The sequence below is a fragment of the Macaca mulatta genome, chromosome 2 (genome assembly GCF_049350105.2).
Source record: "Macaca mulatta isolate MMU2019108-1 chromosome 2, T2T-MMU8v2.0, whole genome shotgun sequence".
Lineage (NCBI taxonomy): Eukaryota > Metazoa > Chordata > Mammalia > Primates > Cercopithecidae > Macaca > Macaca mulatta.
In genome coordinates, this window is record NC_133407.1 from 122,177,488 (window position 1) to 122,203,263 (window position 25,776).

The 25,776-nt window shown below is 46.0% G+C and overlaps 1 protein-coding gene and 1 long non-coding RNA gene across 4 annotated transcripts in view; one reads left to right on the forward strand and one right to left on the reverse strand.

Annotated features, from left to right (window-relative positions):
- FAM107A (family with sequence similarity 107 member A) overlaps positions 1-25,776 on the reverse strand; it is a 63,304-nt gene that overhangs the window by 27,977 nt on the left and 9,551 nt on the right. The gene's annotated exons all lie outside the window — the stretch shown is intronic.
- LOC144339260 (uncharacterized) lies at positions 1,814-20,226 on the forward strand. Its single transcript, XR_013414096.1, has 2 exons — positions 1,814-18,055; positions 18,828-20,226. It is a non-coding gene; the product is annotated as an uncharacterized LOC144339260 (long non-coding RNA).

Below are 25,776 nucleotides of genomic sequence, written 5' to 3' on the forward strand. Positions count from 1 at the left end.
GAAGAAAATTTCAGGACATAGAAAAAGGACCCAGTCTAGAGAGTCCAGAGGGGATCTGAGCTGCTGCTCATCTCTCTCCACACAGACCTGGGAAGGTGGACTGGATCCAAGGGCAACATCAGCATCACAAAGCCAGAATTTCAGAAGGAGCAGTTCCCAGAACTGGAGTTCAAAGAAATGTCACTTGCCTCAGGGATTTGCCCCTGCCCGGAACTGGCAAATTGACTTTACTCACATGCCCTGATCAGGAAACTAAAATACCTCTTGGTCTGGGTAGACACTTTCACTGGATTGGTAGAGGACTTTCCCACTGGGTCTGACAGAAGGTCATTTCTTCCCTTCTGTCAGACATAATTCCTTGGTTTGGCCTTCCCACCTCTATACAGTCTGATAACGGACCGGCCTTTATTAGTCAAATCACCCAAGCAGTTTCTCAGGCTCTTGGTATTCAGTGGAATCTTCGTACCCCTTACCGTCCTCAATCTTCAGGAAGGGTAGAACGGACTAATGGTCTTTTAAGGACATACCTCACCAATCTCAGCCTCCAACTTAAAAAGGACTAGACAGTACTTTTACCTCTTGCCCTTCTCAGAATTAGAGCCTGTCCTCAAGATGCTACAGGGTACAGTCCATTTGAACATTTATATGGATGCACTTTCTTGCTTGGCCCCAACCTTGTCCCAGATATCAGCCTCCAGGCGACTATCTTCCAGTCCTCCAGCAGGCTAGACAGGAAATTCGCCAAGATGCTAATCTTCTATTGCCTACTCCAGATTCCCAGCCATATGAAGACACCCAAGCTGGATGATCAGTTCTTGTTAAGAATCTGACCCCTCAAACTCTACAACCTCGATGGACCGGACCCTACTTAGTCATCTATAGTATCCCAACTGCCATCCGCCTGCTGGACCCTCCCCATTGGGTTCACCATTCTAGAATAAAGCTGTGTCCATTGGACAGCCAGCCTGATCTCTCCTCTTCCTCTTGGAAGTCACAAGTACTCTTTCCTACTTCCCTTAAACTCACTCGCATTTCTGAAGAGCAGTAATAACCTTTATGAGCCTAATATATCCCTTCATTCTATTAGGTCTATTCATTCTTACAGTACTTTTTGCAACAGGCCTTTACGCAGTCACCCCCGCTACTTGGACTGCATCCCAAAAACTTGTCATCCCCACTATCTTCTGTCTAGTCATACTCCTATTCACCATTCTCAACTACTCGTAAATGCCCTGCCCTTGTTTACACTGCCAGTTTACACTTTTCCTCCAAACCATCATAACGGATATATCCTGGTTTTACCTCAAACAGCCACCCTTAACTCTCTCTTGAGGTGGATAAAAGATCGTCAGTGGCAAGGTACACTCCAATTCTTCTATCCTGATGAAGTCTTTTTTTTTTTTTTTTTACTTTTGTACTCACTCTTATCCTTGCCCCCATTCTCCAGTTACTCTCTACCCCTCCCTAATTACCTCCAACATACTATCAATCTCACTGACTCCCTCCCTGCCATTTCTAATCTCTCCTTAGCGAACAATTGCTGGCTTTGCATTTCCCTTTCTTCCTGCTCTTAAACAGCCGTCCCCGCTCTACAGGCTGACCGGACTACCTCTCCCTCTCCCTGTACCTGTGAACCTCCTTTAATAGCCCTCATCTTTACCTACCTGAGGAACTTCTTTACTTTCTAGACTTCCTAGATTTGGTGAGAACTCCCCAGACATTTCGCACCAACAAGCTGCCACATTTCTCTGTGTCTACTTACGGCAACCTTTCTCCTTATGTCAATTCCACCCCCCCGACCCCCATATTTGGACCCTTCACAACACAAACTACTATCCCTGTTGCCGTTCCTTTGTGCATCTCTCAGCAAAGATCCACCGGAATTACCCTGGGTAACCTTTTACCTTCTCTATGCTCCTTCACTCTTCATTACCAAAACCATTACACACATTACCAAAACCATTAGGGCTTTTCAGCTCTGTATTACAGATAAGCCCTCTATCCATACTGACAAACTTAAAAATATTAGCAGTTACTATTGCTTAGGAAGACATTTGCTCTGCATTTCACTCTATCCTTGGCTACCTTCCCCTTGTTCTTTGGACTCTCCTCCCAGCCCCTCTTCTTGTTTACTTATCCCCAACCCCATGAATAACAATGAAAGGTTGCTTGTAGGCACTGTGTGCTTTCTCATACGCCGTGAAAATTGAACTCCCCCAACACAGTTGCTCCATCAATCCCCACTACAACCTCTAACGGCTGCTGCCCTCACTGGATCCCTAGGAGTCTGGGTGCAAGACACCTCTTTTGGTGCTCCTTCTCATCTTTTCACTTTACATTTCCAGTTTTGCCTTACACAAGGTCTCTTCTTCCTCTGTGGCTCCTCCACCTACATGTGTCTACCTGTTAACTGGATAGGCACATGTACACTAGTTTTCCTTACCTCCCAAAATCAATTTGCAAATAGGACAAAACAGCTTCCTGTTCCCCTCATGACACCAACATTTCACTACTGTTTTGTTTTTCTTATTATTAACATAAGAAGACGGGAATAGGTCTTGACTTACTTACTGTTGAAAAAAGAGGACTCTGTATATTTTTAAATGAAGAGTTTTGTTTTTACCTAAATCAATCTGACCGGGTATGACAACATAAAAAACTCAAGGATAGAGCCCAAAAACTTGCCAACCAAACAAATAATTACACTTAACCCCCTTGGACACTCTCTAATTGGATGTTCTGGGTCTTCCCAATTCTTAGTCCTTTAATACCTGTTTTCTTCCTTCTTTTATTTGGATCTTGTGTCTTCTATTTAGTTTCTCAATTCATACAAAACCACATCCAGGCCATCACCAATCATTCTATATGACAGATGCTCCTTCTAACAACCCCACAATATCAACCCTTACTCCAAAATCTTTCTTCAGTTTAATCTCTCCCACTGTAGGTTCCCATGCTGCTCAAAGCAGCCCGAGAAACATCGCCCATCATCTCTCCATACCACCCCCCAAAATTTTCTCCACCCCAACACTTTACCACGATTTTGTTTTGTTTTTCTTATTAATATAAGAAGACAGGAATGTCAGGCCTCTGAGCCCACGCTAAGCCATCATATGCCCTGTGACCTGCACGTATACATCCAGATGACCTGAAGCAACTGAAGATCCACAAAATAAGCGAAAATATCCAGGTCCTGCCTTAACTGATGACATTCCACCATTGTGATTTGTTTCTGCCCCACCTTAATTGATCAACTGTTAGTTGTATTTGTGACAATACACCCTCCCCGCCCTTGTGATAATGTGTATTCCCTGGCCCTTAAGAAGGTACTTTGTAATGTTCTCCCCACCCTTGAGAATGTACTTTGTAAGATCCACCCCCTGCCCGCAAAAAATTGCTCCTAACTCCACCGCCTATCCCAAACCCGTAAGAACTAATGATAATCCCACCACTCTTTGCTGACTCTCTTTTTGGATTCAGCCCACTTGCACCCAAGTGAAATAAACAGCCTTGTTGTGGGCACGCACACACACACACAAAATGTTGCTTGCACACCTGCCAACCCCCTTCCATTCAAGACTTGTTGGAAAATAATGCCAACCTGTATCCAGTGGAACCTCAGTGTCCAAGGCAGAGGCCTCTCTCCCTTCAATGGTTGGCATTTGGTGAGCGAGAGAAACTCCACCTAGATCATTGCTGATGCATTACTGATAACTGATAGTATTTTCCAAGGACTATGCTGAAAAATACGGCCAACTGTCATGTGTTCACACCATTTTCAAATCGGGAGATGCTGGCTTAGTTATAATTTTGGTTAGTGAAAGTTAGCAGACACAAATTCCAGAGGAAATACTGTTGTGTAATGCACAATACATCTCAATACAACTGGGCACAACTCAATCTTCCCTGAGGCAAAGACATCTGCATTTCTCCTGTCCTTCCTGTGGCCTCTGCCTGCTTCTTTTTCATGTCCTGATTGTTGAGAAAAACCTCTTGGCATTGGTCACTGGCAGCCTCAATGATCCTATCCCCACATCCTCCTCTTCCCCAGTTTGTCCCATTGCTTCTCCTAGAGGCTGAAGCCTCAATGTGAAAGTGTCAAGAAGACCAACCATGGGCCCAATCCACATCTGCCATAGTCTTCCCCATGCACCAAGGAGCATTTAAGGGACCTTGCTTTATTTGTTTTTAAACATTTAAAAATTGAGGTGTAGGCTGGGTGCGGTGGCTCACGCCTGTAATCCCAGGACTTTGGGAGGCTGAGGCAGGCAGATGGTGTGAGCTCAGGAGTTCGAGACCAGCCTGGTCAACATGAAGAAACCCTGTTTGTACTAAAAATACAAAAAATTAGCCAGACCTGGTGGTGGGTGCCTGTGATCCCAGCTACTCGGGAGGCTGAGGCAGGAGAATCACTTGAACCTGGGAGGTGGAGGTTGCAGTGAGCCCAGATCGTGCCACTGCACTCCAGCCTGGGTGACGGAGCAAGATACCGCCGTCTCAAAATAAATAAATAAATAAATAAAAATTGAGGTGTAGCATAAAGTCCACTAACCTTACTTGTGCAGCTCAATGAGGTTGTATATATGTGTTCACGCACATAACCACCTCCAAGATCAAGATATAAAACAAGATTGGCTTGCTTTATATCTTGATATATATGGCAAAATATATATCAAGACTGACTGCACCCCAGTCAATACCTACTTTCTCCCAGAGTAAGAGCCATTCTGGCCTCTGTCACTACAGATTCGTTTCTCTTACTCTAGAACTTCACATAAATGGAATAATAAAATGTGCTGGTTTTGGCCTGGCTTCTTTTACTCAGCCGTGTGTTTGAGATTCATCAGTGTGGCCGCCTGTGTCAGTAGTTCATTCCTCTTGATTTCTGACTTAAGTATTCCATTTGGTGGCTATGTCACAGTTTGCTGATACATTCTCCTGAGAACGAACATTTGGATGGTTTCCAGTTTTTGGCTATCACTCATAAAGCTGCTATGAACACCTTTCCATGAATTTTTGGGTCAAAATGATTACTCATTTCTCTTGGGCAGATATCCAGCAGTGGACTTGGGGGGTCATAGGTAGGTGAATGTTTAGCTATAGTGGATACTGCCAACAATGATCATGTCACTTCGTATTATACTTCTGACATGTTTACAACATAGATTTTTGGGGACACATTGAGGTCACTCCCATACACAATGCTTTGGATTGGCAGGGAGGAGGAAGGTGTTAGCAAAATTGCATCGTTGATAAATACACATGGGCCTGAATTCTGAATTTGGAAGAGATGAGGGTTGGACCTTAGGGTATTTGTCCTTGAAATCTGGAGTGAATCAGTTGGAGGTATGTCTCTAGGTATCTTTATTTACACCTCCATTAGACTGTAAACTCTATGAGAATAGGAATTGCAACTTATTCAGGGATATGTCTGCAATGCCTAGCACAGTTCTTGGCACATGGGTGCTTTGTAAATAAAAATTAATAGATTATCAACTTAATAATTGTAGCAAACAGCTATCGAGCCCATTCTACTGCTGGGCACTGTAACATGACTTTACCGATATGGTCTCATTTAAACCACATGAAAGTCCTCTGAGATTAGGGAAGAGTGAAGTTCTCGTGAAGGAAGCTGAGGCCTTCGGCAGGTTAAGATACACAGTTGGATGGAAATTAAAAAATAAAAAAGATACACAGCTGGCAAGTGGCAGCTTTGTAAGTAGACTTGAGGCAGTCTGACTCAGGAGCTTTCGTGTGTGTGTAAGATGGCAAGAGCCTGCACTCATGTTACAGAGGAGGAAACTGAGGCTCAGCGAGGTTAAGGAACGCTTCTCCCTGGAGTCAGCTGGGCCAGCCTCCCCACCTGGCTTCTTCTTAAAGGTTGAATATTTGTAGTGCAGAGCGCTGGCTGCTGCCCTCCTCTATAACCTCCATTCTCTGGAGCACACAGCCACTGGATGTCACAACACTCACCCCGAGCCTCCACCTCAGGGCTTCACTCTCACAAAGCCACCCTATTGTGAGGTGACGCCTGCCACCTCTCTTTTCCATCCCCAGGGATGGAGAGAATCAGACCCGGCAATCCTTCCTTTAAAGTGCTGGGCTCTGTTTGGAGCAGGCGCCCAGCCCTGGGACTTGTTCCTTTGCAGGGGTCCACTTACATCACATGGGTGTTGAGTTCTCAGCCGAGGTGCAGTAATGAGGGCACTGCTTTCCATCAAAGGAGGCCTCCACAATTCTGGTCTCCAGGGCCTTCTCACACCTCCATTCATTCAGCCCCTTAGGTGTCAGAGGCCCAGAAAACTGCTCTCCTGGAACTCAAGCTGAGGCCCTGGGTGGGAGCCACCCACCCCCCGCCAGCAGGCAGAGGGGCAGTCTTTTCTCCACACCTTGGACTTGGTGGGTGGTTGTTTCATTTCCCTTAAATGCTTGCAAAATAATTCACACAAGTAATACATAAATCCACTGCTACTCTAAACATTTGGAACCACTCAGTTGCATACAGATTTTAAAAAGTAACATTTCTCCTTACTGTCCCAGCCATGCCCTAATCTCACCCCCTTCCCTGAGTCATCACTGTTTTTGATGCTGCATGTGTGAGTTTGGTCATTTTTCTGCAGCTTCCTTTTTAAACTCTCTGGTATGTCTTGGAGATATTTCTACATTGGTACATGTAGATCCACCTCATTCTTCTGATCTACTACAGTGTAAACCACAGTGTGGTGCCCTATGGTTTTTTTTTAAACCATTCTGCTTTAGTTGGCCATTTAGGTTGCTTCCAATTTTTCTTTTCTTTTCTTTATTTTGAGACAGAGTTTTGCTCTTGTCACCCTGGCTGGAGTGCAATGCCGGGATCTCGGCTCACTGTGACCTCCGCCTCCCAGGTTCAAACAATTCTCCTTCCTCAGCCTCCTGAGTAGCTGGGATTACAGGCACACACCACCATGCCCGGCTAATTTTTGTGTTTTTAGTAGAGATGGGGTTTCACCATGTTGGCCAGGCTGGTCTCAAACTCCTGACCTCAAAAGATCTGCCTGCCTCGGCCTCCCAAAGTGCTGGGATTATAGGAGTGGGCCACCATACCCAGTCTCAATTTTTCACTATTACAAATAATTCTGCTCCAAACACCCTTGTACTTGTTGCCTTTCTGTCCACGTGGGTGAACGTTTCTCTAGGGCAGACACTGGGAAGTGGAAATGCTAGACCAAGAAGTACATGTATCTTAAGTTTTAGTAGATGCTGCCAAATTATTTTGCAAAATGGCTGTACCATTTTCCAAACCTTTTCCAAACATTTTCCAAATCTCAGGCCTTCCGTGCCTGAGATTATGGGACCGTCCACACCTTCAGCAAGCCTGGATGTTAGGAATCTAGGTTTGTCTACTAAAAACTAAAACTAATCTCTAGTGTTAGAAGTCGGGATAGCGGTTGCCCCTGTGGAGGGCAATAGCGCATGGGAAGGGGCAGGAGGGGCTTCCAGGGTGCTGTTGATGTTCTGATTCTTGATCTGGTTACACAGGTATTTTCAGTTTCTAAAAATGTGTTAAGTAGTATACTTAAAACAAGTGCACTTTTTTTTTTTTTTTTGAGATGGAGTCCCGCTCTGTCGCCTAGGCTGGAATACTGTAGTGTGATCTCGGCTCACTGCAACATTTGCCTCCCGGATTCAAGTGACTCTCCTGCACCTGGCTAACTTTTTGTATTTTTAGTAGAGATGGGATTTCACCATGTTGGTCAGGCTGGCCTCAAACTCCTGAGCTCAAGTGATCCTCTGCCTCAGCCTCCCAAAGTTCTGGGATTACCGACATGAGCCACCATGCCCAGCCAAGGTGCACTATTTAATATGCGTGTTATTCTTTGGTAAAAAGTACAATTTCCCCCCATTCCTGCAATTTAATGGGTGATAGGACAACATCCCATGATTATTTCATTTTGGAGACTGAGCCTTCTTTTGATATTTGGCCTTCTGGATTCCTTCTTCTGGGTCTTGTGAGAGTGCTTTGCCTGCCAGGGGACACCCTTTTTTGTAAAGGGGAAAAGGGACTTGACTGTTTCTGAGCATCTACTATGTAGATGCTCTTGAATCCTCACAGCAACCTTTCAGGGTAGGTACCATTTACCCCATTTTACAGACAAGGAGGTGAGGCCTCAGAGCAGACCTGCCCGAGGCCATAAAATATCAGACTGAAGAGTCCTACCCTCCTCTCTGTCTTTTAAGTGACAGCTGCTTATGTGACAGGCTTTGGGCTACCCATGCAGCAGGCATGATCCTAAACCCCTGCAACAGCTCAGTGTGGTAACTATATCGTCATCCCATTTTACAGATGAGAACAGTGAGGCTCAAAAGAGTTGAGTGACTTTTGCTCAGCTCCTCCAGTGATGGAGCAGGTTTGAGTCCAGGTCGGCCTGGCTCCAAAGCTGGGACAGTGAATTCAATAGAATGTTCTGCGAGGATGGATACATTCGCTGTCTTCCTGATAACATGGTAGGCACTAGCCACATGCGACTACTTAGCACTCAAGATGTGGCTAGTGCAACTGAGCAGCTGAAATTTTAGTCTTATTTAATCATAATTAATTAAGTGGACTGCTTTGGACGGTGCAGCTCTAAGGAGACAGGACAGGGGGAGAAACGCCACAGGGAGCACGCAAAGAGAACAGAGCTGCCACCAGGTGGGAAGCCTCCAGCCTGCCACAAGGGACTCACTGAAGGACCCCCACAGGACCCGACAGAGCCCTCACAGGTCTCCCTTCGGGCACCAGAACCATGCCCTGTGGAAAGAGCCAGCATTTTGTAATCAGATGCAGCCTTACCAAGACTCTTAACCTAAGACTCAGGTTCCTTGTGTATAAAATAAGTATCAAAATAGAGCTTGTTTTAATATTGAATGAGAGAATACACAGTGCCTGGCACATAATTGGTACTCAATAGGCTATTTAATAATCACATTGCTATTACCACAATTCTGTTATTGATCATAGGCTCACTTTTAAACTTTTAAATAAGCTTTTTCATTATATAATAATAAAGCCATTTAAATTGTTATTCACAGTTATTAAACAATGCAGATGGGCGTAAAGCACAACCCCCAAATCTCCAAATACTTCAAGCCCACATCCTCCTCCCAGAAAAAACCGATGTAAGTAATTTCTTATGCATCTCTCCAGGAATTGTCTGTTCTTCTATAAACATCCAGAACGATTCCAATCTATACTTTAGAAAGTGCAGATGGGATCACACTAAATGTACCAGAGGTTACACCTTGCTTTGTCACTTTATGGCACATCGAGGACATGTTTACACACTTGCACATTCAGACTCACCACATTATCTACTGTTTGCACAATGTTTCATAGCAGAGGTCATTGAAAACTTATTTTAGAGGTCCTAACTGATGGATATTTAAGTGGTTGCCATATATTTTGCTGTTATGAGGAAGGTTTCGATGAATACCCCATGTGTATCTTTCTGTACATGGGTAAGTGCACCCACCCAGAGGGTAAATTCTTACCATTAGGATTTCTGGGTCAGTGACTGGGATATTTTCCACTGTGCTAGATCTTGGTATATGTACAATCTCATGTTAAACCTCTTAAGAGTACTGGATTTTAAAGGAATATTCTGGCAAGTTCTTCTGAAAAGGTTATTCAGTTCATGCTAATAATCACCCCTGGAATGTATTTGCTGGGTGGGTTGGAAATTTTGGCAAAAACTGACCTTTTCTTTAAGCAGATCTGGTTTTTAAAGCCTTTGTGGTGTAAATGTGGATGGGGCCCGGAGAGGGGACTTGGCAAGGGGGCTCCTGGACGTCAAGGAACTGGATCCCCACTAATCCCATCTCAGGCAGGCTGGAGCAGAGGGAGAAAATTCTGCCTTCCTGGGAGGCCAATCCTGTATGAGGCAGAGCTTTGAGAGCTTATGAAATAACACACCAGGAAGCTGCTGAGTCTGTGGCTCAGGGCAGGGAAGGGGGAAGAGAGAAGACACCTAGCAGGCTTTGCCAATGACTGGACAAGGGCAGTTCTCAGCAGGTGAAATCTAAACGGTCCACAAACGTAAGAAAGATGCTCTGCCTCCCCAGAAATCAAAGAAAATGCACACTCAAGAAACAATGAGGTATTATTTTTCACCTATCAGATTGGCAAAAATGAAAATATAATGATACCCAGTGTTGGAGAGGGTGTGAGGAAACAGACACTCTGGTGTACTCCTGGAGGGGATGTTGATAGTACAGGCGTCCTGCGGGGAAACGTGCGTCGAAAGCCCTACAAACCAGGCAGATATCTGTGCTGTTCCATTTCTAGGTATTTGTTTTAAGAAAATAATTGAACATATTTCACAAAGATATATGGTCAAGAATGTGCATTAACAAGCATTGTTCAAGATAATAAAAAGATTGGCAATATGGTAAATGTCCAGTGATAGGGGATTGATTAAATTGTACTATTTCTATACAAGGTAACAATCTGTGGCTAAGAAGGATGTTGTAGACCTAGGTTTACTAATATGGAAGATGTCCACTATCTATTTATAAAAATTAAGTGAAAAAAAAAACAGGTTACAGGATTGGTTACATATTTTGTTACATATGTAGTGTTACCTTATGTATTGAGTCTTACATATCTATATTTATCTCTATGTAGTATTACTTATATCAATTATATCAATTAAAGTAATGGCAAAACTACAATGACTTTTGCACCAACCTAATATATACATGTTTGTGGGTGTAGATATGTGTATATATATGTGTGTGCATACATAGGTATGTTATGTGAATTTAAGTGAATAATGTTTGGAAGAATATGACCAAAATGTCCTCAGTGATTATAAACAATGGTGGGGAATTTTATTCTTTAATTAATATATACATCCATTTTCATAGTTCTCTGCATTTCTTGAGTTTCGTTTTTTTTTCACTGAACCTGTGTTATTTTTATAATTGAGAAAAGCTTTGTTATATTGGTTTAGGAAATAAAGGAAGTTGATAACTCTGCCTCAACTGTATTAAGCAGTGTAAATGCAATTATTTCCCCATACCAAGACTGTCCCTAGCTCTTGTGCACGATAGAAGCCTGCTATGATCTCAGGCTTGTCTTTAGTTATGATGAGAATAATGAGAAGGAGGACAATGATGTTCATGTATCGAGCACCTACGATGTGCCAGGCACATGGCTGGGTACTTCATGTGCATTCTATCGATGGATGCTCACCGTGGCCCAAGAGGCAGGTACTATTGTGTCTTTAGATTTTCTAGAAGGAGAGCTTGAAATGGTAACTTGGTGCAAGTGACTTCTTGAGGGACAGCTCTCATGGGAAACCTTTAAAGGTGTAAGGGAGGAAAGCAGGATGGAGCAGAAGAAGTTAAGTCAAGATGTGGGCTCAGCTGAAGTCTAGCCTCAGTGGGATGCCCTGGGAAGTCTGGAGAGTGGATGGCACTGCAGCATCATCCCCCATAGGCAAGGGGGCTGGGCTTTTATACCTCCATATCTGTTGGTCATTGGCTATAGGATAATGGGAAGAGGGTAATCTGCAAGATGGGCTCAACCCCCAAAGTATCTCTGGGTGAGGTGCTTCCCATCATCCATGGGTGATTGTCTGAGAAGGGTGCAGCTGTGAGCAGTCAGCACTCACAGTAACTGACGCGTGGGTGTGCTGGATCAATAAAAGGGATCTAGGTGGAGCACTAACCTCCTGCATATTAGTGTCCCCATTTTACAGATGGGGCTGACAGAGGTTAAGTAACTTCCTTAAGGCTCCCCAACTAGTAACTGGGTTTTGAGCTCCTGTTGGAAGCCCATGCTCAGAGCCTTGAAGCTGGACTACTTCTATTTTCGCCAAAAGGAAAGAGGTTGAGGCTGTGGGTGGAAGCCCTCCCAATAGCCCCTGCCCCACCAGATGTCCCTTCACCTGCTCTCTGAGCTTCACACTAGCATGTCAGCTGATGAGCAGTTTCCACCTGGGCTTTTGAAGGAGGGAGCCACAAAAAGCCTTTGTGTTTCTGCAAAGGTCCCTGAAGGTTGTACTCTCGGCGGAGCTGGTTGCTAGGAGACATTTCTCAAGAAAGGTTCCTTTGGAAAATGAGCTCAGGCTTTGCCCACAATTCAACATTATTATACTTGGGAGAGTGACATCCCAACTCTTGCTCCCTCCAAAGCATTAAAGGCAGATCCAATTCCTTCTCCAACTGGTTCTTCCAGGACCCAGCTCAGAGTGTGTCCTGGGCTGATAACAGTTCCTATGCCAGACAGACTCCGAATCCTGGAAAGAAAGGGCCCTTTGAGACTTTGAGATGATCTGCCTGTACCCTCCATTATATAAATGGAGAAACTGAGGCACAGAGCATTGAGAGACTCACACAGTGAGTTAGTGGCAGGGTCATAACTTACTTCTCTCATTATTGCACGTGACAGCCTCCCCCATTCCCTGGGCCTCATAGGGTCAATCAGCGGGACCTCAGGATGTGTGGACTGAATGCATTTTCCTTTATTAATCCTTGTGTTTCAAAGATTTTGGGGAATAAATTATTACTTTGCTCAAACGGAGATGAGCAGCTGGCATTTGTTGGGCATCTACTATGTGCCAAACACTGAACTAGGTGCTTCAGGGTCTTCAGCCACTAACTCTGACTTCCAGACCATCTTGGAGTTAGTTTCTACTGGCTGCTTTTTTCTTGACTAAAGGTCACATTTTCCTGTTTCTTTGCATGTCTAAACAATTTTGATTGTATACTGTGTCGTGTGTGTGTGTGATGTGTTGTGGAGACTCTGGATTTTGTTATCTTTTTCTGAAGAGTGTTAAGTTTTGTTTTAGCAGGAAGTACAACTATTAGGTGATCCCTTTGAAGTTCCATGGGCTTGTTTTTGCACTCCCGCAAAGTCCAAGCTCTTTCCCAAGTCCCTCTAACTTGGTAGGACTCACCTCCAAACTTTCTCCCCTGAGGGTCTTGAAGGATTTGGTTTTTGGCTTTGTTATGCAGGTCTGGAGTATCCCTTACACCACAGTATAGTCCTCGCACCTAAGGCACAGCCTTCTGGTGTCTCAGCTTGATGTCTGGGATGAAGGTCTCTCCAACGTCTCCCAGCCCCAGCCGACCTATAGTATCTCAGTTCACTCTCAACCCTATAACAGCTGCTTTCTGGTAAGTCTCAGATAGTGTGACCCTGTGCCAGCAAATCCCAGTCCTTGGGCAAGAAGCTGTGGGTCACGGGGGGCCCCCACACAGATTTTGGGGCTCCCTCTCTATGCAGCTCCCTCCTCTCCAGTGCCCTGTCTTGCAGATTCCTTTTGCTTTAGTTGCTCCAAACCTGATCTCTGCCTCCTGAACTCAGATGGACTGTCATGTTCTGTTTGGGCTCCGTTGTCCTGCGTCATAGTTTGGAAATTGTTGCAGGATGAGAGTCCAGGTGATGAGGGGCTCACCTTGTAAGTTTCCCTTCCTTCAGAGATCACGGTACCTATTGTCCACTGCCTGAGAACAGTTGTCTCTTATTTTGTCAAGTGTCAAGTTGTTTTTAGTGGTAGTGCTAGTCTGGTACCAGGTCCTCTATCATGGCTGGAAGTGGAAGTCCAACTCGTAGTGAGGCATCCTTACCCTCTCTCCATAATCTTGGAATGCTTACCAGGACCCTGAGAGAAAATGCTTAAGCCTTCACTGAGCCAACCTTCAGAGGGGTACAGTGACTTGCCCAAAAGGCACAATAGTAGACCCAAGAATCAGGTTTGCTGAACTTCACAGTCCGTGCTTTCTCTTTGTGTTGCCCCGCTTTCACTAGAAAAGCTAAAATCAAAACTAAATTTCACTGTCACTGTCACCAAGGCAGCAGCATTTTCTGAGTTAATCTATGTATTTTCCTACATCCCATCTCCACTGTATACCTTAATTCCTGTTTCTGCCACTGACCGTCTGGTCTGGGAGGTCATCACTCTTTGCATGGACGATTATGCAGTCATCTCTTTTTTTTTTGAGATGGAGTCTCGCTCTGTCACCCAGCCTGGAGTGTAGTGGTATGATCTCGGCTCACTGCAACCTCTTTCTCCCAGGCTTAAGTGATTTTCCTGCCTCAGTATCCCAAGTAGCTGGGATTACAGGTGCATACTATCATGCCTGGCTAATTTTTGTATTTTTAGTAGAGATGGGGTTTCACCATGTTGGCCAGGTTGGTCTTGAACTCCTGACCTCAAGTGATCCACCCGCCTTGGCCTCCCAAAGTGCTGGGATTACAGGTGTGAGCCACTGTGCCTGGCCTATGCAGTCGTCTCTTACAGAGAGTCCATTGTGTTCTTCCCAGAACACTTCTGCTGTCACTCTCTTGCTCCACTGCCTTCAATGGCTCCCTATGACCCACAGTGGCACTTCACAAAGTGTAGAATTGAGAGCTGCACCTTTGAGAATGCTATAGTCTGTAGCTCTCCTTTTGGAGAATCACATCTGGACGTGTGAACACAAGAGGCCCTGCAGGACAGAAACCTCTTTAAGTGGGCTTAATCCAGTCTGTTGGACTTGAAACTCTTGGCTCAACTAACACATATTAAAGTCTTGTGGAACACACTGGAAAACGTTGGACCACAAAGTACAGGCTAAACTTTTCTATCTGAATTCCAGCCCTTCTACATTTCAGTCTACTCTCAATTTACTTTCTCGTGACTTCTTGTCAACAAACCAACCCCCACCCCCAATACCTATTTCTCCCTCCGGCCTTCACACTCTTCTAGTTTAAGAATGAGATAATCTTGCAACTGCTGGGAGTTTCCATGAAGCGGGGCTGGCCCAGAAATGAGGTCAACTAGAGAAAAGTGGAGCCATGGGAGAGGGACTAGGTCCTGAAGACTTCATTTAAGACCCAGGATCCAGCCTTGCTTGATGTCATTACTCCTAGACTTTCATGTATAAGAGCCAAAAAATTGTCTTTTCTTCCCCCTTAACCCAGGGCTCCTGCAACCAAAAGAGCACTTGACTGTGGCACCTTTCCAGACTCCTGGTAAGTTTTCTGAGATTGGGCACTATGTCCTGTCCATTTCTATTCCCTCTCTGGTTTTTACACAGCATGGTACCAAGGGTTGGGGGTCAAATGTCTTGAGCCACTGTTCCATGAGGCTCCCTTTCCTTGGTCCAGTTTATGCTACGATGTTTGTAAGAAGGAGCTAACTTTGCAGTTGCCAACCGAAAGTGGAGTTTTCTCCTGGAGGGTGAGGCTGAGGATGTTGGTGGGTAAAGGGGAACTGGCTGTGGTGGGAAGAGTGTGGGTATGGGAGACAGACCCCTAGGGGGCCTCCATAACTCTTACCCCCTGTGCTGACACTTTGGTGTGGTCCTCTACCTCTCCAGAGTGGAGGGTGGGTGGGAGCTAATTTAACAATAGAATATGGCAAAGGTGAGGGTGTGTCACTCTCATGATCATGCTAGATGGATTTGTATATGTGCATGTATGTGTGTATATGTGTGCATGTACATGTGACTCTGTCCTGCTAGCATGCACTAACAAGAGATTCTCCTTACTGGCTCAGTGAAGTTAGCAGCTAGGTAAGGTGCCCCTATGGCAAGAAGCTGTGGACTGCCTCAAGAAACTGGGTGGCCTCTAAGGACCTGAGGGCAGCCTCCAACAAGCAAGCAGCAAACCTCTGGGGTCTTCTGTTTTACAACTGCAAGGAAATAAATTCTGCCAACAACCTGAATGAGCATGGAAGTGAACTCTTCCTCAGTTGAGCCTCAACTCATGCCTTGACTGCAGCCTGTGAGAGTCTGAGAAGAGGACCTGGGCAATCAGTGCCCAGACTCCTGCCAAGGGAAACTGTGATACATATGTGTGGTTTTCAGTCACTGATTTTGTGGTCACTTGTTATGCAGCAATAGAAAACCAAACCAACAGACTTTGAAGAATGAAAGACTTGGGTTTGATTTCTGCTACACTTACCAGTTATGAGTCACACTGAGCTCCAGTTTTCTCATCTACAAATGGGTGCAGACTTGGGAGAATTACAGATAATAAATAGAAAGCACCTAACATGGGGCCTGGCACAGAGTAGGTGCTCAATAAATAGCAGTTAAGAGTTACCCTGATTTTTAATTTTCTTCATTCATTTTTCTAAATTTTCAATAATGATCATGAATTACCTTGATAAGCATGAAGAACAATTTTGCTTAAAACAAGAAGGAAATAGACTTGTCTAAGGTCCCATAGCTAGTCAGCAATAGAGCCAAATGAGAGAGCCCAAGCCTCCTAGGCTAGATCTTTTCCCAGAACAACTCCTTCCTTATCTATAGAATAACAATAACAGCAACAGCAACAATTATCCTAAGAGCCAGGCAACTCCCCTGGACCAAACCTGTAAGGTGGCATAGTTATCCCTATTTTACAGATAGAGAAGCTGGGGCTCAGAGACGCTAAGTCACTTGCCCAAAGTCCCAAGGCTGGCAAGTGGCAGAGCTGGGATTTGCCTTCTGGAACTGGAAGGAACCACCTAGTCCACAACATCCAAACCTGGCCTGGATTCTCCCTCCCCAGACCCCCTTGGAGGTGGCGTGGGGGACAACCTGGGCTTTCTGGAATGAGGCAAAGGCAAGGAAATCAGCAGTGAGACCTGGCCCAGATCCCATTACACCAGGCGAGATCGCATTTCCCCTGTTCTGGCGCCATGAGCAGGGCAGAGAAGCGGGCAGGCAGCCACTTTCCTGGTTATTCAAGTAGAAAATTACAGGTGCCCAAAATAGCCTGGGCATTCTTTTATTAATGAATAAGCAGTGAGTCGGCGAGCTGGAATGGGGCTTTGCATGCATCCCTTCCCCCTGGTCACCTTCCTGAGATCTGCAGGGACCCGTGGCTCTCAGAGGGGACTCTCTCAGGAGTTGGGGGAGCTGGCAGGATTGGGGTGGGAGCATTTTCAGGGCCTGGTCATGGGAAAGGGACAATGAGGCCCCATGACTCAGGAGCTGGAAATGGCCCCAGTGCTGAGGGACGCAGTTCCCAGCAGATGCAGGTGAAGAATCGGCAGGCATAGGTCCATCCCAGCCACTCTCTTCTGGCTGCGTGGTCTTGGGCAAATGGCATAACGTGTCTGGGCTTTCATTTCTTTTTCTGTAAAATGAGGTAAGTCACAAACTTACAGAAACGTTTGTTTTCTCCTGACCATAAAATTAATACTTGCTCATTGCAGGCAATGTAGAAAGTGGAAAAAAATACAAAAGTGACCATGATATCTCCCCTCCTCACCCCATTGCCCTTTCCTCAATTAAGATAATTAGTATTTATTTTTCTAGTCTTCTTCTTATACATATATGAAAAAATGGCTGGTACAGCTTAGTGCTTGAGCTGCTGTGCTCTAAAAACAGAACCATCACTTACAGTCAACAAATATTAGTCAGTCAGTAAACACTGTGAGCACTGCCCTAGGCCCTGGGGTGGCATGGAGGAAGGTTTCCCCCAACATCTCCCACAGCCTCTTTCTGTTTTTCAAGCCCTCTGGCAATGACTTCACTGAGCCCTTAGAGCCACCTAGGGGGTTGTGGAAGAGGGAAAGTCATTTTTTGGGTTCCCGACATGGATATGGGACCAAAGTTGGGGCCCAGAATCCCCCAGTGAGACCATCTGTGACCTCTTCCTACAGCAGATCTTGTACACATGGGTTGGCCTAGGAATGGCTTCTTGACCCGTCTCCTCCCTAGAGGGTTGGGGCAGGAGGCAGCTGTTCTCTCCTGGGGTTATTTCTTGGCTGGTTAATATGTAAAGTGCTTAGAATGGCACTTGGCATACAGTGTGCAGGAAGTGCACATTACTGACAAGATGGCCAGCACATCATGATCATTACTAGTTGCAGATAGGCCGTGTGAGGCCATTCCCTTCTAGAGGCTGATTTTTAATGGACCTGAGGAGACAGCAGCTGAATCACGTGCAAGATAGAAATGACAACAGCACCAATGACAACCACTTCTGTCTACCAGATATGGCACCACAGGCCAGGCATCACGCTGAGTCATCTCATTACCTGCGTACAACCACCAGACTAAATAGGAGTTACTAGCTGCCTTTCATAGATGAGGAAACTGAAGCTCAGAGATGGTAAGTAACTCTCCCGAGGCCACACAGCTGGCAAGTGGCATCCCAGATTTGTCTCATGCAGGACCACTTACATCCATCCATGAGGCTCAGCCTGTGGGATGACGAAGTCCCTGCCCCTGGGAAGCTCGCTGTCAGTGGTAGAGTCCAAATTTGGAACTTTATCCTTAGTACCCTGAATTTGCTGAGGGATAGAGAGAGAAGGCTGTGGACTCTGCCTTGGCATAGATCTCTACCCTGACACTTCCTAGCTCTTTCACCCCCTTAACTTCTCCATGCCTAAGTTTCGCATCTGAGAAATGGGGATAACAAAAGTGTTGATGAGAAGATAAATGAGATAACTGAAGCTGCTTGCATAGGTGGTGTATAGTAAGTGCTCAATAAATCCATCTGTTAAAAGCTTTATCACTGATATTCCCAGAGGAATTCTCAAATTTCCAGGGGCCACCCTTTTCCACCTGAGTGGATGGGTGAAGCAGCGGCTGGTTAACCTCAAGGAAACTCTGGCCGCTCTTCCGGCATTTGGAGTTGGCTGCTTCATGCCAGATAATGCTGCCTCTGGGCTGCGCTGCTGCAGACATAAGCCCTGATGTGATTTGGCTGTGTCCCCACCCGAATCTCATCTTGAATTGTAGTTCCCGTAATCCACGTGGGAAGGGACCTGGTGGGAGGTGATTGGATCATGCGGGCGGTTACCCCATGCTGTTCTCATGATAGTGAGTGAGTTCTCACGAGATCTGAGGGTTTTATTAGGGACTTTTCTCCCTTTGCTCAGCACTTCTTCCTGTCGCCCTGTGAAGAAAGTGCCTTTCCTTCCCTTCGCCTTCTGCCATGACTGTAAGTTTTCTGAGGCCTCCCCAGCCATATGGAACCGTGAGTCAATTAAACCTCTTTTCTTTATAAATTTCCCAGTCATGGGTATTTCTTCATAGCATCATGAGAATGAACTAATACAAGCCCCAATGTGCAAGGAGGCCCTGCCCAGGGGCCCCCAACATCAGCTCCATCCCCTTCACTCCCCACTCCCAGTCTAAGATCAGCAGAATCTTGACAACTGGCCCTGTATTCCCAGAGAGGGTGTCATTATGAGCAGGTGGGGGTGTCACAGGTGTGGCTTCAGCAGGATGAGCCCAGCCAGTGTGATGTTTGCCCAACCTGGATGGCTCCTCCAATCAGGCAGGTACTGTTGATGTTCTGCAGCATCTGTTTATGGGCAGGTCCCTGATGGAAACTCAGCCCAGAGAGCCTTGACAACTTGGTTGAGAGCAGCTGGGGAAATGCTGCTTCAGGGATTGCTTCCTGGGTTCTGGGAACCCCACCCACTGCACTGGGCATTGATGCCTGCGAAAGTGGGAGGCTCAGAGAGCTCTGAGACAGCTGCTTGGATCTGATTCCTGGGTTCCCCATTGACCTACTGTGTAGCCTTCACAAGGTACCTGACTTCTCTGAGCTGTTTCTCCTCCATAAAACGGGTATAACAATAGTGCCGACTTCATGGGGTTGTTGTAGGATGGTGCACGTAAAGTATTTGGATAGAGCTCTGCACATAGTAATTACTAACTAAATGGTAAATTATTTTTTGAAATGAAATTGTTTGTTGCCAAACTGCTCTGTGTGAGAATGAAGACAGAGAGGAGATGAGTCACAGCCTGCAGATTGCGTGGTTTTTTTTTTTTTTCCTTCGTAGCAGCAGGTTCTTAACTCTGGGAAACCAGCTTCCTTAAGGATCTGACAAGGCCATGTTCTCTCTCTCTTTGGAAAGTCTACATGTCCTCGCATACACATAGCATTTTGCATCCAACTTCATAGAAACTCACCCATGAACCTAAACGCAAAATCTATGCCAAAGAAAGAATAAAGGATGTGCACCAACATATATCTACTAAGATATGAAGGAATGAAAACAACCTAAATATACAAAAATCAGGGATTGGTCTAAAAAACTGTGGCATGTTTTTATCAGTGGAATGCTATGCACCCATGAAAAATGTCTTGGACTGGGCGCAGTGGCTCACACCTCTAATCCTGGCACTTTGGGAGGTTGAGGGGGGCAGATCACTTGAGCCTAGGAGTTAGAGACGAGCCTAGGCAACATCGTGATAACTCATCTCTACAAAAAATACAAAAATTAGCCGGGCCTGGTGGCACATACCTATAGTGCCAGCTACTTGGGAGGCTGAGATGGGAGGCTCACTTGAGCCAGGAAGGTCGAGGCTGAAGTGAGCTGTGGTCACACCACTGCACTCCAGCCTGGGTGACAGAGAGACAGAGAGAGACCTTGTAAAAAAAAAAAAAAGACCCATGTAACCAGGTGGAGGGGTGAAAATCTGCACAGACTCATGCCACAGTGTCACAGTGGTATACTTGCTGATTTTTCTACAATAATAATGTATTGTTTGAGAAATAAAGAAATGAGAAAAGTTCGAAAAATGGCAGCACTAAGTTCACCTCTTAAAATAATAAAAATAAAGTATTGTGGGAAGTATCAGAAAACAAAGAGGAAAAAAATCCAATCACCTATCATCCCCCACCTGCCTGTTATCAGTTATCTTTATGCACAGTTTGGAGTCACATTTATTTTTATTGTACCAGCAGCCCTGTGGGTCTTTTCCCTCCTGGCAAGCAACTGTAGTTGACTCTCCACTCCCATGCTGCAGGAATTGACGGCGCTCAGGGAACAGTTTCTACCGCTGTCCTCCCCATTACCTCCTCCACTGGGGCTTCAGTTACCGCCTCTCTGGAAGGACCTGTACTGCTGATGGTCGGCAGCTCCATATCGCCAGCCGTGACTCTGCCCTGAAATCCAGCCCAAGGGAGCCAACTGCCTGTTTTGTCAGATAAAATAGCAGCCATTTGTTGAGCTCACACTATGTGTCAAGGACTGTGCTCAGTAGATTCTATTACCGATCTATTTTATAGATGAGGAAACTGAGGCTGAGAGATCGAGGAGGTGGCCAAGGTTACAGAGCTAGTGAGATGGGGAGCAGGAGTCAAACTGCGGGTTGTCTGACTTCACTGCCCAGGCTTCTCATGCTGTGCTAGAGCTGACTCCAGCGAGCTGACCTCAGCCCTCCCATGCCAAGGTCCTTGGTCTGGTTTCCCAGACTCCACCAACCTCTGGCCCCTGTGTCCTCTCTCTTACAGCACTCACCCCTCTTCCTGCCCTGCCTAGCCCCTGCCTGCTGTTCTGGCCTGACCAAGTTGCTCTCAGTGCCCTGAGTGCCAGCAAGGCTTCTCTCCTCTGGCCTTTGTACAATCAGATCTTTCTACCGAGAACACTGTTGCCCTCCTCTTTGCCTGGCTCCTTCCTTCAGGACTCTGCTTAGATGGCATCTCCTCCAGGAAGCCTTCCCTCATATTGCCCTCTCTAGGATTGGGTACCCTAGGGCCATATCTCCCTGGGAGAGGTGAGTCTTGGGGAGGCTCAACCCTCCCAAGTGCTCAGCTTCCCATAGCTGCCAAGTCTTTGCCCTGGGATGGTGGAGACTGACAGGCAGGAGGCAGAAGGTGGAAGTCCAACCCTTATGGCCTGTCCAAGGTCTATATGTTACATCTGCCTCAGACAGACTTCTGGCTCTGGCTCCTGCAGGTGCCACAACTGCCTGCAGCCTGCTGTCCCTGGGAAGTGCCAGTGGGCTGGACTGGACCAGCATCAGTCACTAGGGGAAGTCAGTCTCTCTCCAGTGTTCCCCTGGCTGAGCCTGGTTGGGAGATCCCTGGAAAAACTGCCACTGAAACTTTCCACTGACTCTGGCCTGGCTCTGGCTCCAGAGGAAAGAGAGCCCATGGCCATTTCAGGGTGGAGCCCATTAGCTGTGCTGTCCCAGGCCAGACTCACAGAGAGGAGGTGTCAGTGGAATGTGACTAAAAAGAATTTCTGTGCCACCAGGTCCTGGCTGTGGGATTTTGGAGTCCTGCTTAGGGCTTTTTTTTTTTTTTTTTTGCATCTATGTCATGAGTGAATTGGCCTGTAATTTACTTTTCTTTCATTGTCCTTGTTTAATTTCAGTATAAGTTATTTTATTATAAAATGAAGTGGGAATTTTTCCCTCATTTTCTATTATCTAGAAGACTCTGCCTGAAACCAAACTGATGAATTCCTCTAAAGTTTAATAGAACTCACCTATAAAACTGCTGTTCTGATAGTAACTCATGATTCAATTTCTTTTTCTTTTCTTTTTTTTTTTTTTTGAGATGCAGTTTTTCTCTTGTTGCTCAGGCTGGAGTGTAGTGGCGTGATCTCGGCTCACTGCAACCTCTGCTTCCTGGGTTCAAGCGATTCTCTTGCCTCAGCCTCCCAAGTATCTGGGATTACAGGGGCCTGCCACCATGCCTGGCTAATTTTTGTATTTTTAGTAGAGATAGGGTTTTGCCTTGTTGGCCAGGCTGGTCTTGAACTCCTGACCTCAAGTGATCCACCCACCTTGGCCTCCCAAAGTGCTGGGATTAAAGGTGTGAGCCACCATACATGGATGATTCAATTTCTTTAACTGTTACTAACTCACTCTGTTACACAGGCTGGTGGAATGCAGTGGCATGATCTCAGCTCACTGCAACTTCTACCACCCGGGTTCAAGCAATTCTACCACCTCAGCCTCCTGAGTAGCTGGGATTACAGGTGCACACTACCACATCTGGCTAATTTTTGTATTTTCAGTAGAAATGGGGTTTCACTATGTTGGCTAGGCTGGTTTTGAGCTCTTGATCTCAAGTGATCTGCCCACCTCGCCCTCCCAAAGTGCTGGGGTTACAGGCGTGAGCCACCATGTCTGGCCCAAGCCAATTTTGTTCAACAATATTTTCTAGATGTTTCTTAAAGCCAACTACATCATTCTGTAGTACCTTTTTAAAGAAACCAATTTTTGGCCATCTTCAATATCATGTATTTTTTTTTCTTTAATTTTGGTTCTTATTTTAGTTTTTTCATGACTTTTACATTCTTTAGATTGTTTCTGTTGTTCTTTTACCAACTTTGTAACTTTGACATTTATCTCAGTAAGTCTCAGTCTTCTTTTCAATATGCATGTAAAACTATAACCTTCTTCTTAAGGACCATTTTAGCTGCTTCCTCCAAGTTTTAATATATAGTATTTTCATTGTCATTTGAATCTAAAGATTTTCTTGTGCCGTTACAGAGACAACATGCTGATGGGGAAAGTTAGATTTGAAACAGTTAAAGAAATAATCAAAGAAGGAAATTTCAGATGATGGTAAGCTCTGTGAAGCAACTGCAGGACTTGGGACCAAGATGGGGGGAATTTAGCTGGAGGGAAGATGGAGAAGGCTGGTGCAGTGGCTTACGCCTGTAATACCAGAACTTTGGGAGGCTGAGGTGTGTGGATTCCTTGAGCCCAGAAGTTGGAGACCAGCCTGGGCAACATGGTGAGGCACTGTCTCTACAAAAATTACAAAAATTAGCTGGGCATGGTAGTGTGTGCCTGTAATCCCAGCTACTCAGGAGGCTGAGATAGGAGGATCACTTGAGCCCTGAAGGCAGAGGTTGCAATGAGCCAAGGTTTTGCCACTGCACTCCAGCCTCGGTGACAGAGCCAGACCCTGTCTAAAAAAAAAGAAAAAAAAAAAGACTTGTCTCAGAGCTGAAACCAGAAGAAGTCAATCATGAGGAGACCTAGGGAAAGGTGCACAGGTGGAGGGAACAGTGGAGACAAAAGCTCTGAGGTGGGGAAGAGATTGATCTGTCAGAGATACCTGTGGAGCCCAGTGTGTATGGAGTAGGGAGCCCAGAGCACGATCAGCCAGGGCCTGTGGAGTTCCTTGTAACTGCTCTTGAAGAGTTTTACTGGAGAGAAGAGAGGATCAGATTCAGAATTAAAGTAGCTCATTCTGGCTCTGTCATATGGGAACCCACTGCAGCTGGACAAGAGCTACATTGGACTTGAGGCCCCAGGAGAGCAGCTGGCAGAGGATGGATGGGTCTCAGCCAGAGGAATGTAGAACTTCAGGTGCCCGAGAAGAGTGTCCACTAAGTACAGAGGTCCGGGGGTCCAGGCATGACTATTAAGGGTTGAACTATATCTCCCCAAAGGAATGTTGAAGTCCTAGCTCCTACCTGTGAATGTGACTTTATTTGCAAATGTAGATTTGGAAAGCAGACGTAGTCAAGTTAAGATGAGGGCATTAGGGTAGGCCCTAATCGAATCTGACTGGTGTCCTTATAAGAGGAGAACACACACACACACACACACACACACACACACACACACACACCCCGCACCACTACTGTGATGACAAGGGCAGAACACCACGGATTGCAGGCAACACCAAAAGCTGAGAGAAGGGCATGGAACAGATCCTCTGAGAGCCTTCTGAGGAGCTTGCCCCGCCAACACCCTGATTTCCAGCTTCTAGCCTCCAGAACTGTGCGAGAATAAACTGTTGTTTTCAGCTACCCAGTTTCTTTCTTTTCTTTCTTTTTTTTCTTTTCTTTTCTTTCTCTCTCTCTTTCTTTCTTTTTTTCCGAGATGGAGTTTTGCTGTCTCCAGGCTGGAGTGCAGTGGCGCGATCTTAGCTCACTGCAACCCCCACCTCTTGGATTCAAGTGATTCTTCTGCCTCAGCCTCCCAAACAGCTGGGACTATAGGCACGCGCCACCACACCTGGCTAATTTTTTGTATTTTTAGTAGAGATAGGGTTTCACCATGTTGGCCAGGATGGTCTCGATCTCTTGACCTTGTCATCTGCCTGCCTTGGCCTCCCAAAGTGCTGGGATTACAGACATGAACCACCGCGCCTGGCCTCGGCTACCCAGTTTCTGGATCATTTGTTATGGCTGTCCCAGGAAACTCCCATGTCACTTCACAGTGCCTGCTTGTGATGGCAGAGTCAGCATGGGACCTTCACAGGTGATGGCCGTTTCAGGGCCCGCGGGTCTCACTGGCAGGCCTCTTCCTGAGCAGGCACCACATCATACACCCCAGAATGACCCCTACCTATTCCCAGAGCTCAGGTGGGTAGAGAAAAATCCCCGGTGGTCCCTCAAAAAGGACAGACACTGCCCCGTTTCTGGCTGAGTTCCTGCAGGTTCTGGGTGTGACATCCCTATGGGACACCTCAGGCCCCGTCCTGAGCTTCCTGAGGAGTGGGATGTCACCTAGAACAAGCCAGGCTCTTCCAGCTTCCCCGGGGCAGGCTTTGTCATCTTAGATTTTAGATGAAAAAGAAAGTTCCAGCTCCTCCCCTTTCTCTCTGCCCCAGGCCCTGAGATCTGATCTCTGACTTACACAAAGCCTCTTGTTCAAGTTAGTTTGGGAGACACAATGTTCTGAAAGCTGATCCCTGGGGCCCAGGGAGGGAGCTGCGTTTTTGGGTTTCTGCCTGCAAGAAAGCTGGCTTTTGATTTGGCCCCTCCTGCCCCACCTCCAAACCCTTTCAAGATAGAAATTAAATTCTCCTGAACTTTAGGCCCCTCTTCAGTGCTACTCCCAGGGGAGTGGAGCCACTACCTACTATTAACTCTGTCTTGCACAAGGTGAAGATTTATTCTGGCTTGAGATGAACAGCTTCAATCCTGACGCACGAAAAACAAGTCGATGAGAACGTGGGCTGTGGAGCCAGAAGTATCCAAGTTCAAGTCCCAGCGCTGGCACTTGTTGGCTCTGTGATCTTGAGACGTGAACTCAACTGCTTTGAGTCAGGTGTCTGCTTTGGTGAAATGGGGACCTTGATACCTTTGTGGCTGGGTTTGTGGTGAGGATTCCATGGTG